This window comes from Cydia amplana, chromosome 23, assembly GCF_948474715.1.
Source record: "Cydia amplana chromosome 23, ilCydAmpl1.1, whole genome shotgun sequence".
Classification (NCBI taxonomy): Eukaryota; Metazoa; Arthropoda; class Insecta; order Lepidoptera; family Tortricidae; genus Cydia; species Cydia amplana.
This window is the reverse complement of record NC_086091.1, coordinates 2,313,747-2,327,358: the sequence shown is the minus strand read 5'-3', so window position 1 is coordinate 2,327,358 and position 13,612 is coordinate 2,313,747. Positions and strand designations below refer to the sequence as shown.

Genomic DNA, 13,612 nt, shown 5'->3' with positions numbered 1-13,612 from the left:
CCGTCGCTGCGACACGTCGCTGGGTTCCAGCTTGTACCTTAACAAAGCGACCATGAGTTTTACTCACACGCCAAGAAACCGAATGAAATGCAAATGTTTTACGTCACTTTACTTCTATTAGACTCCTAAGTTTAAACCGATTAAAACTTCAAAACAAGACTAGAACATTACTCCAATTATCTGTCAGTTGGGAAGGTGCATTGGGGTTATTTCGTAAACGGATTTCAATATTCTAGCCTAGTCTGTAATGACCCTGTCTACGAAGAAGGCGGTCCTGGGGTCGAATCCTGATAAGGGCATTTATTTCTTTATCAGAAATATTTTTTCGAGTTATAGATGTTTTATATGTATTAAAGTACATAGCTTATATACATAGGTATGTATTATTATATCTTCGTCTTGTGGGTTAGGTCGGTATGCATAAAATTGTAGTCCTGTAACATTTATTTACTTTCTTTACTTTCGGTTCCGCGCTAAACAAAGTTGCCGAAAAAATAGTATATTAACAAGCTTTTATTAGGTCGACCTGTATGTAACTATGTAATGGAATCTTGCAAGTTAAATTTGTTCCACTTCCCGGTTTCCGATTGAGCTGAAATTTTGCATACACATGTAAGTCGGGTGACAATGCAATATTATGGTACCATCGAGCTGATCTGATGATGGAGACAGGAAGTGGCCATAGGAACTCTGTGATGAAACAACGCAACATAATTGTGTTAGGGGTTTTTAGAATTGTCTCGGTGAGTAGGTATTAGTTGTCTGTCGTAAGAAAAGTACAGTCAGCGATAAAAGCTTGTACCAAAAATGACATTTTTGACAAAATCTTATTTTAATAATAATCGACGATGGCCATATCTTCCGTCACACGTTTGGCGCAGCGCGCCACATCTTTTGTTTTCTTCATAGTTCGAGACTAATCAAGAACCTTTCAAACTCCATTCGGAGTAACCCCAACGCACCTAATTCAAATTAGTTAAACATTACGGAATCTAAACACTTTCTTTGTTGCCTTGTAATTAAAACTTATTAATTAGGTAATGCCACGTATTTGCTTAATCGGAAGGCTTTTGAGGAACTTTAATTAACTTACTTTACGAATTACCTGGCCCCTATTTCACCATGGCGACAGGTGCGACAATTCGGTTACCGCTTACCATTGTGCGGGCCGTATTCCTGTTTGGCACCATCATTGTATTATTAAAAAAAGCGGCCAAGTGCGAGTCGGATTCGCCCATGAAGGGTTCCGTATTTAGGCGATTTATGACGTATTAAAAAAAAAATACTTACTAGATCTCGTTCAAACCAATTTTCGGTGGAAGTTTACATGGTAATGTACATCGTATATTTTTTTTAGTTTTATCATTCTCTTATTTTAGAAGTTAGGGGGGGGGGGGGGGGACACATTTTACCATTTTGGAAGTGTCTCTCGCGCAAACTATTCAGTTTAGAAAAAAATGATATTAGAAACCTCAATATCATTTTTGAAGACCTATCCATAGATACCCCATACGTATGGGTTTGATGAAAAAAAAATTTTTGAGTTTCAGTTCGAAGTATGGGGAACCCCAAAAATTTATTGTTTTTTTTCTATTTTTGTCTGAAAATCTTAATGCGGTTCACAGAATACATCTACTTACCAAGTTTCAACAGTATAGTTCTTATAGTTTCGGAGAAAAGTGGCTGTGACATACGGACGGACAGACAGACGGACAGACAGACAGACAGACAGACAGACATGACGAATCTATAAGGGTTCCGTTTTTTGCCATTTGGCTACGGAACCCTAAAAAACTTTATTATATCGGCAACAAACAGGTATTTCTCTTTCGAAGTTTATGATGATGATGATGACAATTGTCACAAGATTTAATAGAACTTTCGGTAATTCTTGACAGAAAATGAGTTCTGTGTCGGAATTTCGTGACAATTGTCGTGTTTCTTGTGACAATTGTCATTAGCAAAATAAGTACTTATTTATTGGCGATATAATGGAGTTTTTTTAAATGCAAAAAATTAATATGTTGGTGGCAAACAAGCACACCGCCCGTCCGGTGGTAAGCGGTTACCGTAGTCTATGGAGGCCTGTGACGTCAGTAACAGTGATGTCGACAATTCTCGCACCTGTCACCTTGGTGAAATAGGGGCCTGGTCGCGTAGCCAACGTGCCAAACGCTGACGCTCTGTAGCGAACGAGACGCAACTGTCACTGTCACACTCATGGAAGAGTGATAGAGAGACACAAAGCGATTCGATGGCGAAGCGATTATAGCGATCGTCACCTTGGCTAGGCCGCCAGGTAGGGTAAATTAGGTACTTTTAAGTTAGTTTTACAGAGTTTGTGTAGGTTTAATTGGGTATTGACTATATGGAATAACTGTAATGCGATGAATCGCTATGGTAATTATTATTCGTTTTTTTTGTTATATGAAGTACAGAAAAGGTTTTTTCTTTCGGACCAATTTTAACCCAAAATTGTTGTTGATAACCCTTATTATTTTTGAAAGACCTAATCCAACGACACCTCACAGGGTTGGAGTGACCAAAAATAATTTAATAACTTTGCATGTAAGGGAGTTACACAAAAAAAACGTATTCTATTAAGTATTTATTTTACCGCTTTGATATAATGGTTGATTTTTATTCATAAACTAGCGACCCGCCCCGGCTTCGCACGCCTCTTGAATCATTCTATCTATTAAAAAAAAACCGCATCAAAATCCGTTGCGTAGTTTTAAAGATCTAAGCATACATTACAGACAGACAGAGGGAAGCGAGTTTGTTTTATACTATGTAGTGATTTCATAATTTTAGTAGTCTAGCGATGTACATAACCTTTAACAAAAATATCGTCCCAAAAACATGTGTATAGGTTTACCTAACCCAGATATGTACCGATAAAATGCAATATGTTCACGCTGACATGGGTATCTGCGATATCGAATCTAATAGAAAATGATTTATACGAACTTGGCTGTAATTTTCTCGCGTCTTACGCGTTTTTATTGAGTCAGGTGTTAGCCGCAATTTGTGATATTGGGGAAAATCGGGGGTAAATCTTCAGCTTCATTGGAAGTCGTAAAATGGGTCAAATTTAACTTGCAAGATTTAACCCGTACAAACATCGATACATAACTACATACCTACATAGGTGGGGTCTCGTTGTTACCCATAAAGTTTTAAGTCACAGTGTATTGTTTGTCATATTATCATTAGTCATAAAACTGAAACCGTTAACATTTCAGCTTTTTCGTTAGGTTATCCTATAGATAGGTTAGGAGTTTTATGACAATCCTGAAAAGTGACGCGTTTCCGAACCAAATGAATTATGACTACTTAACGAAAATGCGTACAACTATTTGGGAAACAATAGAGACCCCTACATAGGTACATTGCAAGTTAAATATAACCTTATAAAATTGCGTTTTGTTTACTATATTGGTGGAACGTTTTTTAATGGAACTTACAAACGAACGGTGCCTTTTTAATATCATAAAATTATGTCTTCTCTATTCAGCACGAGACAGAACGATTCAACTTTTTTCTACACCTAAAAGTACCAACCTTACCTACCCTTACCTATAAGTACCTCCCATCTTCCCTTATTTTTCGAAAACTACATACCTCCGAAGAACTTTCCACCAGCGGACCTAAATTACAGTAATCATCTCAATTTAAACCACCGCATTGAAGCCTAGAAACTACCGACTTGGCTCGTTTTTTCCTTTTCTAGAACTTGTAATTACTTTCTGTATAATGAGTCTTGTTTCGTTTCAGGCTTTGGCGACTAAAAATAGAACAGTGTGAAAATAACCATAGAGAAAAATAATAACCATAGAGTGCTCACTCCATACATCAGTTTTGGTACCAAAACGCCTAGATCATTTTCGTAGTCGACATCTAGCATCGAGTGTCGGAATTATCAGTACCGCTACTTGATACAAGATGTTTTGAGTGTCACGACTCACGGAAACCGGCCAAGTACGAGTCGGACTCGCGTTCCAAGGGTTCCGTACATTAAGTCCGACTCACGCTTGACTGCACATTTCTAATAGGTTTTTCTGTCTAGAAAGATCTATTTTGGGTATTTTTTTCAAAATTTTAGAACCAGTTGTTTCGAAGATAAAGTGGGGGGGGGGGACTGGACTGGTCGAACAGACAGACGCGCGAGTGATCCTATAAGGGTTCCATTTTTTCCTCTTGAGGTACGGAACCCTAAAATTGTATTGAACAACAATTTACAACTATTATTACAAGCAGGTGTTGAAAATAGCGTTCCGGTTAATCCGGTTATTAATTAGCTGAAAATTGTTAAGCATTAGTGTAAGGCCTGAGTGGACGCTCGAAGCGGAGCGTTCGGCGGGGAGTGCAGCGTGGCGTCGGGCTCACAAGTGACGTGAGCAGCGTGCACTAAGGCCGCTACTATACGTTTGCATTTGTTTATCATGCACGCCGCACGCCCCGCCCCGCTGCACGCCCAACTCGAGCGTCCACTCAGGCCTTACACTTAGACTTTACGGTCGTCGCAACATCTATTGTCAATTACCAGTACTGATAATTCCGCCACTCGATGCTAGATGTCGACTATGAAAATAATAGGCGTTTTGGTATCAAAACTGATGTATGGAGTTAGCACTCTATGCATACTAAGTATATTTCTCTATGATATAACTACATAGGTTATAATTATAGTTTTTACTGAAACGAATATGAATCACGCAAGACATGCAGATCTATGCAGATAGTAACGCGACATTACTGTCGACTGCATTACTGCAGCAAATGTCAAAATCGATGTTGCTGCCCAGATTTTTGACGTCACGCTGCATACTGCTGCAGGAATGCTACCGACAGCATTGCTGCGGCAAATGTCAAATTTAATATAAATCATTATATAAATTTCAAAATAAAAAATTGAATCATTATATAGTCAGTATAGGATTTGACTACTAGACTAGTCAAATCAGTTTGTTTTTTCGAACTGTAAAAACGATTTTGTCACTACGGAATTTATATGAAAAACTAGCATGCGACGTCACAATCAAATAACCTACTCTTTATAGTTTTACACGGGTTTTAAAATAGAATTTGTGTCTAAAAATAACTGCTGTCTACGTCTCTCTATTATTCTTCTGGTGCTTTATTTCTTGCAAGGTGTAAAATAATTTATTTTAAATACAGTCAAATGCCCTATAAAGCGCTGGTGGCCCAGCGGTAAGAGCATGCGACTTACAATCCGGAGGTCGCGGGTTCGAACTCCAGTTAGTACCAATGAGTTTTTCGGAACTTATGTACGAAATATCATTTTGATATTTACCAGTCGCTTTTCGGTGAAGGAAAACATCGTGAGGAAACCGGACTAATTCCAATACGGGCCTAGTTTACCCTCTGGGTGGAAGTTCAGATGGCAGTCGCTTTCGTAAAAACTAGTGCCCTCGCCAATACCCCAGGCTCCCATGAGCCGTGGCAAAATGCCGGGAAAACGCGAGGAAGATGATGACAGTCAAATGCCCTCACAGAACATATTAAAGAGGTTAGAACGGCTATCGCGCGCAGTTAGTATCGGAACCGGTGTCGCCGCTCGTTCCTCTCCACATTTCCACATTTCTCGCGCAACGGTAGTAAAAACTTGTGTGCCTGGTGAATGGATACGCCTCCTTTAGACAGATTTGATGTCTGGCTTCTTAATCTGAACGTTATTGTGGCGCAAAAGGCATGTTTACGTTTTTCGGTCAGCGCGGGCGAGTACTATCATGCGAGCGTTTGCTCATAACCGGCGGCGACACGTACCCTGCTCGCATCGCCATTCTACTTGTTCTGTGCATTCCTATTGTCGCATTTTTCTGGCGTCCGTTGGCTCATTGGGTGGCCGATATCCGGAAGATTGCGGGTCACTTCTGTATGAGATTAGCTCAGGACCGGGAAAAGTGGCGTACTGGAAGAGAGGCCTATGCTCAGTAGAGGGCGATAAAGGGCTGATATGATACTGATACGTACGAATTTACAAGTGTGACAGAGATAATACTATTTACTTATTCTGTGACAGAGAGGCAACACGTCGAACGTGGTTGACGGTAGTCCCTCTGTGCCAGTGCAAGCTACGCGCTACGAGCGTAGTCGATGTGAAAACTCGTATGTAGCGAGAAGCGCCTACGAATAGAAAACTCGCCTGGTGGGGCGCTGGCTGTGAATTTTATAATACATTTTTTTACATTACATTTTACGTTTTATTTTACGTTACATTTATTTTTAAAAGTTAGCTTTTAAAGTATTATACCTACCTAGACTAGCTAGGTTAACTTGAACGCCGTAAAACTTCTTGCTCTAAACATTTAAAAAATAACTTGGCCAGTGCAATGCGGGTATACATGTCCATTTGTGCAACAAGTTAATGCGGTTTTTGAACACACGAGTAAAGAAGGAAGACAGAGCAAGTAAGTCCCCTTCCTTAGTGCCTTCGATAGGTAGGTATTCATAAGATACCTTGACAGCTGAGTGGAAATCTTTTCAGTGACGTTTTAACCCGTTTTTGGGACATGTTTTAGTAAAATTTTGTTGTATAAGCGTCCTGAATTAATCTTATTCTTATTCTAGATAGAAACAGTTATAGGTAAGTCTAGTGAAACTAACAGTAAATCATTCAGTAATTTCGCGCTGCAATACAGCCGCAGTAATGTAGCCAATGCATTACTGCCATCAATTTAAAATTTAATATATTTTTTTCGATATAATGACCTTTTAGTAGTGTTGTGAATAACGCTTATTTCGAGGCTTAAAGACTCGAACCCTTAAGACTCTCGAGGCTTAACGCTTCAAAGTCGGAAAAGACGATTACTGACATCCATACGCGTAAAATAAATAAATACAATTCTCAAATATAGTCGAGTCTTCAAGACTTACGAGTCTTGAGGGCTCGAGTCTTTAAGCCTAAAAATAAGCGTTAGGTATTCACAACACTGCCTTTTAGACATTTCCCGCAACGTCAAAATTTATTCAGGCGGTCTGTTTTAGGAACACCACGCTATAACATTCTTGGTCCGAGCCGAGGTGTCTGATCCTTCGTTATCTATGATGGCTGATCGATGATTACGTGATACTTTATAGAAAACGAAGTGTTGGTCGCCTTGGCCCGGATCCGCATCGTTCTAACGTAAGTCATCCTTTAACCCCTTCCTTAGTGCATGTAATAAAAATATTTGTTCAATGTATACTCCATAAAGGAGTATGGGCAATTTGCCCCATGGATGTACAAACTGTGTTTTTACATTGTACTTGTTATGTAGTTAGTTGTTAGGTGTTTTATATGAAAGAATATGTGCCGTTATCTATGAAAAGGGACCTTAATGTCGATGGCGGTTACGCCATTATTATAACGATGCTCCGATATAAATACAATGCCGCGCGACGCTGTGCGGCGTAAGCACCATCGACAATAAGGTCCCTTTTCATAGATAATGCCCCATATGAAAAATGCTATACTTCTGTATACGTACCTACGTATAAGTACGTAATGGAATTAATTGATAAAACATTTATGGTCCTTGATAAAACGTATGCTTGAATTATAAATACTGTAATTAAACACCAAAGCTTACTTGTATACTTTAATAGCTGTCAATAAAGTTGAATAAGAGTATCATATCCGCCATACATACGTATGGCTACGTATGTGGTAAGGGGTAAATCTAGATAGAAGAATCGCCATAAAATAATACGCAGCTGTTATTCTGTTTCGTTTCTTTATTCCGAAGCTTTATATCTGACAAGGCTCCCGCTTGCCAAAATTGTAGAAGACACAAAAGCTCTGTAATAGTGTCATTTTACGTTAAATTAGCACTGAAAGTAACTGGCCCGGAAAGTATGTTAGTTTCAGCGTTAGGTAGTACAATTTTTCTGTAACAATGCCAAAAGGTTGTACAAGTATGTAAGGCGGATTTTAAATATATGCTAACACACAGGAACTCTTTAGGAAACTCATATGGAAGGTAAAAGGATGACTCACAGTAGACCGGGCCGCGCCCGGGCCGAGGCTGTGATGTGGGAGATGTGTAAGCGAAACACAAGTTATTGTCGGTAAGAGGTTTATTATAACACTGTCTAATTAAGATGGGTACATATATGCTTATATAGTAACGTAACAAACAGTGGAGGGGAACATACTCCACACTACAAGGCGTCCGATATGTAATTTTCTATGACGGCAGATCGATTATGGTGCTTTCTATAGAAAACGAAGCGTCGGAAGCTCCGGCCCGGCCCCGACCCGGTCTAGAGTGAGTCATCCTTAATAGAAGTATACTCAACAGGTTATTTTCTTTGTACTAAGATCCCCACAACTTTAAAATATAGGTATATTTCGTACTTTATCGTCACAGACAAGGTAAAACCTGCTTTAAATTTGTGTTATCAGTCTTAGAAAAATATATCCAAATCGTTATTTAATTTCACCGAAAATTAGCTGAATTTTCCGAACGTTTTTGACCCAAACGAATCTTCTTTTTTCCATTACCTACGTAAGCCTACCTACATAGTTATCTTCTAAAAATCGTGAGCAATAGAGTTCTACTTAAATGAGTTACAAAGAAAGCCTTTTAAAAGTCCACCGCGAGTAGGTTTGCTAGTGTTGGGTTGTCAGTGGAAATTTATGTTAACATTATGTTATTGCAAACTGAAATAGATATCACACACTAAAGAAGTGACCAATTTTATCATTAAAAACTTCGTGGATTAAATTTTTAACTCCGGCGCCGCCATTAACATTAGGAGCATTCCACAAAAAGGACTACTTTGTCAGGGAAGTAACGCGTATGGCAGCTACCTACCTTATATAACCTGCATATATCTGGATTATATACCAAATAGGTCTAAATTATTTTCGTCTTGTTTCTATCCACTCTTATTTTTGTCTTTTATCAAATAATTAAAAAAAGTTGAGTTATGTCTATTTCTCTTGAGAAAAATTAAAAACTAAATTTCACCCCATACAAAAAGCTCCACTCCGTCGCATTTTTTGGAAACAAAAACAAGTAAACGAATTGAATTTTGACCCAAAATATCGATTTCTTATAAAAGCACCATCATCATTATCAGCCTTTTATCGCCCACTGCTGAGCATAGGCCTCTCTTCGAGTACGCCACTTATCCCGGTCCTGAGCTAATCTCATTCAGACCTCTTCATAAAATGATAAGTATGATTTCTTAGCTTTGTCAGAAATGTTAAAAAACTAAGCTAGCTTTGTCAGAATGTCTCGTCACTAGTATTCCCAAATTGATCGTGATATATTCCTACTTGTGAAACTTTGCACAACAAAAGTCGGGTTTTCACCCTTGCCTCAAGGAGTTCGTTGGCACAAACTTTTTAAGTTTCCCTAATGTTTTCTATGAAGAATGGGAAGGTAAAAAGGCGAAACATTGAAGGGTTAAGTGGCAGAATGGGCGAACATCATTATTATGATGACCTGGATCAAACTTCTGATGAAATTGTTCAGCTTACGGTAGATGAAGCTACGGTGCTTCCCTAGAGCCCCATATATGGTGGAAATATTTGCCACTAGAGATTGTCTAAGCTGACTGTCCACCGAATTGAATGGAACAAAGTGAGGAATGTCATTATAACATGACATAGCCATACTTTGTCATTGCAAATGACGTATAGAGTTAGCCTGTTCCGACTCTGAAAACTGTCTCGCACAAATTACAAGTAAAGCTGCTTAAACCAAACAACCCTACGCTCAAGAGCAAAGAAAACAGGTCATTTTTACAAGAGTTACTATAGAGAATGACCCGATTTCGTAGCTCTTGAGTGTACAAACTAGGGCTCCCGGTATCCGTGTTACACGCCGAAACGAATACCCGTGTTCTTAAGCCCGGCGGTGCTAAGAACACGGTTTACACAGAACCGCCGGGATCCGGATACGTATCCAATAAACGTTCCCAAGACACGTTTCTCAGATACGTATCTCCGTTTACACGGGTACTTAACACCGGCCCGAACGGATCCGAAACAGGTTGACCCAATCAATGCTCTAGGTCTGGGTATGTAAGGTCTAATATTGAATGTTGACTTCAGATGAACTCGTTTGGCGTACGATTTTTTTAAATTTATTTATAACTGTGTTGATATAACATATTTAGCTAACTATACAATATATTAACCGAAGTAGGTGTCCCTATCCTATATTGTCTACTATTTTTAATTTTAAACCTACTCGTCCCTAGTTTAAATTAAAACCTTAATTTTTTTACTATTATTGCTTTTAAGCTAACATATTCATTATTAATTACATAATTAATATAATAGGGATGATGACACATGTTGAATTTTATAACAAAATCTAGTAAAATAGATAGCAAACGAGCAATTTATCACAATAATGTGGATATTAAAATAAAATATTGAAAAATTACAAAATTACAGGACCTGAAAATTTCAAAATTTAAGTTTTTTTAACTTCCAAAAACGATAAAAGTAAGGGTACCATTAGATTCCTTACATTTCATCCAAAAAAATATTGTATAGCAACTATATACATAAACGCAATATTTCACCGACAAAAACGCAATTTTCTTGTTTTGTCCATACTACAAGATGGGCGATGACGTCACGGCCTCTGGCCGTTTTGTTTAGGGCATTTCGCGAGTGAACTGCGACTGTCGGACTTTGACTACAATTTCTGACTTTTGTGTTACTTTAATGCAATGGGTCCCATATATACATTTGATCCTAAAAACAAACCCGATAGATTGATACCATAAAAAAATTTAGTCATGTAGCCTATTATATTTCAATCAAAGAAATACATTTTATACATGTATACTTGTGTAAGTAATATAGTTTCGTGAAGAATAGATGTGCAGACAAATACTACCTATATTAGTTAAAAATAACAGTTAAGAAAATAAGTATGAATTACTTCGTGGTTATTTCTTCTTGCAACGGGCGACCCCCGCGCGGGCAGCTTTCTCGTGCAGAGAATTGCAATCACAATCCAGCGCGGGAACGCTGCCTGCGTATTGGGCACCCTCCCGAGGGCACCAAATCTTATTATTATCAATTTACTGCTGAGCGAAAAGAGCAAATCTGCCAACGACGCAAAAAAAAGTACACACAAGCGGCATTCGAAACGCAGGATTTCACGCGAGAACCTTAATAAGAAACCCATGCTACCTTGGTTACCTAGCGATTATATTGTTATGAACATTAAGATAGATCTCAAAATTGGTAATCATTCATGTTCACTTGGGTCACTTTCACACGAGTGTTCAGGTAATAAATGCCGGCCGCTGGTGTTCCATTCATTAGAACGTGTTGTTTTCCAATACCCTTTTGTCTGATATCGCCGAAAACAAGTAGGTTCCCAAACCATTATCAGAACTGCCACAACCAATTATAAGCTTTATGTCGGTGTAATAAGGTGAACACGTCTACACAAGAAATTGTAACAAATGCAGCGGCAGATACACAGTCATGTTTATTTATCAATTTTTACATGGTTTACTATAATACTTAATATCTAGATGCCTGGCTTACGTAAGTTAAAAAATAATACGATTAAAAAATATACATTTCTTATTGACAGAATATTTATTCGATAAAATATACCTATTCGAGAAAACTCACACATACATTGTAGGTAATATCAGTAATATGATTGACAATTGATTGAATTTTAATTATAATTAATATAATTATACTTATAGGACTTATATCTACAGATTATTAGAACTGTTTAATAATGTGCAATTGGTAAGAATATTGTATGTATTACCAGATCATGCATGGCCAGTTTTTATCGTACAGTCTTCTCTTTATACTCTTTATTGCTTTTATTTTTTATTACTAACACTTTATATTTATTGCTATCAAGTTATATAATAAACCATAAAGTATTAGTATTTGAAGTCTTATATAAAATACTATTATGTAGCATGTAGGTATACCTACTGTATTTCTAATTTTCTACTCGTATTGCAACATTGCAAACAAAAACTAGGTACCTGCTCAGAAAAAGGTTTTGTAAACCGTTTATTGAATTTCGACTCTATGAACCACGAAATAAGGTTAAATATGACAGAAACTCCTCATGAATCTTTTGTCTATTCATTTGTAGCTCTTAAGTACCTACGCCGGTTCGTTCCTTCGCTACTCGTCAAGGACGTCTCCGGAGCCACGGGTAAATAAGATCCGTTCCTTCGAATACCCGTTTATCCGTGGGAACGGATCTTAATTACACGTTTCTTAATTAAACGTGCGGAACGGGCCAGAAAACCGTGTACGTGTTATTCGGAAACGGGTATTCGAAACGTGTAAACGAAACACGGACTCGACCGCGAGCCCTAGTACAAACCTTGGCCTGAACTCGGGGTGGACTTTGACACGTCTTAAGGAAACAATTATTCAATATAACTAGTTTATATTTGACCTCTCATTTACATAGTTGAAATATATGGGAAATTATTCTGGGTGGTTACGACGCGTTTCTAAATTATCCTGCTTACTATATTTTATACAACAAGAAAATAAATATTTTTTTTTTAACACAGATAAGTAAAAAAGTCAAACAAGTGGTCACACTACCTGTACATGTATAAATTATAACCTGAAATACATGTCATATACGTACTAAAGAAAAAGTGACTAAACCCTACGATTACCGAGGTCGGAAATGAACCGGTGAAGCTGAAGAGCTTACACGGCAAACGTCCTGACAACTAGACTACCCGGCCACGGCGCTACCCGTCCCAAATTCTCGAGTGTAACTATGCTCTTTGAAATACTAGGCACCTTTGACGAAATTTAGACGGCAAGTATAGTACGTGTTTGCACCTCCTTGTTTTTATACGAATCCCATATGGGGTTACGATATAGGTATGTGATGAGAAAGGTATTATGAATGAATGTGGAGGGAGGGAAGTACTAGGAAAGGAAAACCGAGGAAAAGGTGGATGGACTGTGTGAGAGATGATATGAAACGAACGCGAGTGAATGATGAGATGACGGGCGACAGAGAGGTAGGTATGGAAGAAAAAGACATGCTGCGCCGACCCCAAGTGAATGGGACAAGGGCAATCGAATGATGACGGGGTTACGATATAGCGAGAGCGATAGTGCTGCCATCTATCCCGGAGCACAATCTTTATTAGACTGTACATCTTCTGCTATTAATAAGTTAAATAACTTTTTGGATAAACAACCGTACGTAAAATGAACCTGTATGTTTCCAAACTAACCCTTCATTCCCACGAGGCACGCTAAATATCGATCCATCCACATTACGTCATACTTGAGTGTTTTTTCATAGTTTCGTTATTTATTATGTTTATATAGACCATTTGCTGCGTAAACATTTAATACGACTGTTTAGGGTGTTTTACGTTTGTTTTATTAAATGATTGAATGATGGTGCCGGTTAAAAAATTGTGTTTTATGTAACGATTATATAGTTAATTCGGAATGTGGCTGACCAGTTTAGACTACTCATTATTTCGCGGATAAGCAAAACAATATTATTGTTTTAATTATTATAACAAATGTGAAATGACGCTCCATATCTCATAACATTACTAAATAAAATGAAATTTAAACACCTATATTTTATGATTTAATTTATTC

At 38.0% G+C, this 13,612-nt stretch overlaps 1 long non-coding RNA gene across 1 annotated transcript in view; it reads left to right on the top strand.

Annotated features, from left to right (window-relative positions):
• LOC134658881 (uncharacterized) overlaps positions 1-13,612 on the top strand; it is a 379,350-nt gene that overhangs the window by 308,321 nt on the left and 57,417 nt on the right. The gene's annotated exons all lie outside the window — the stretch shown is intronic.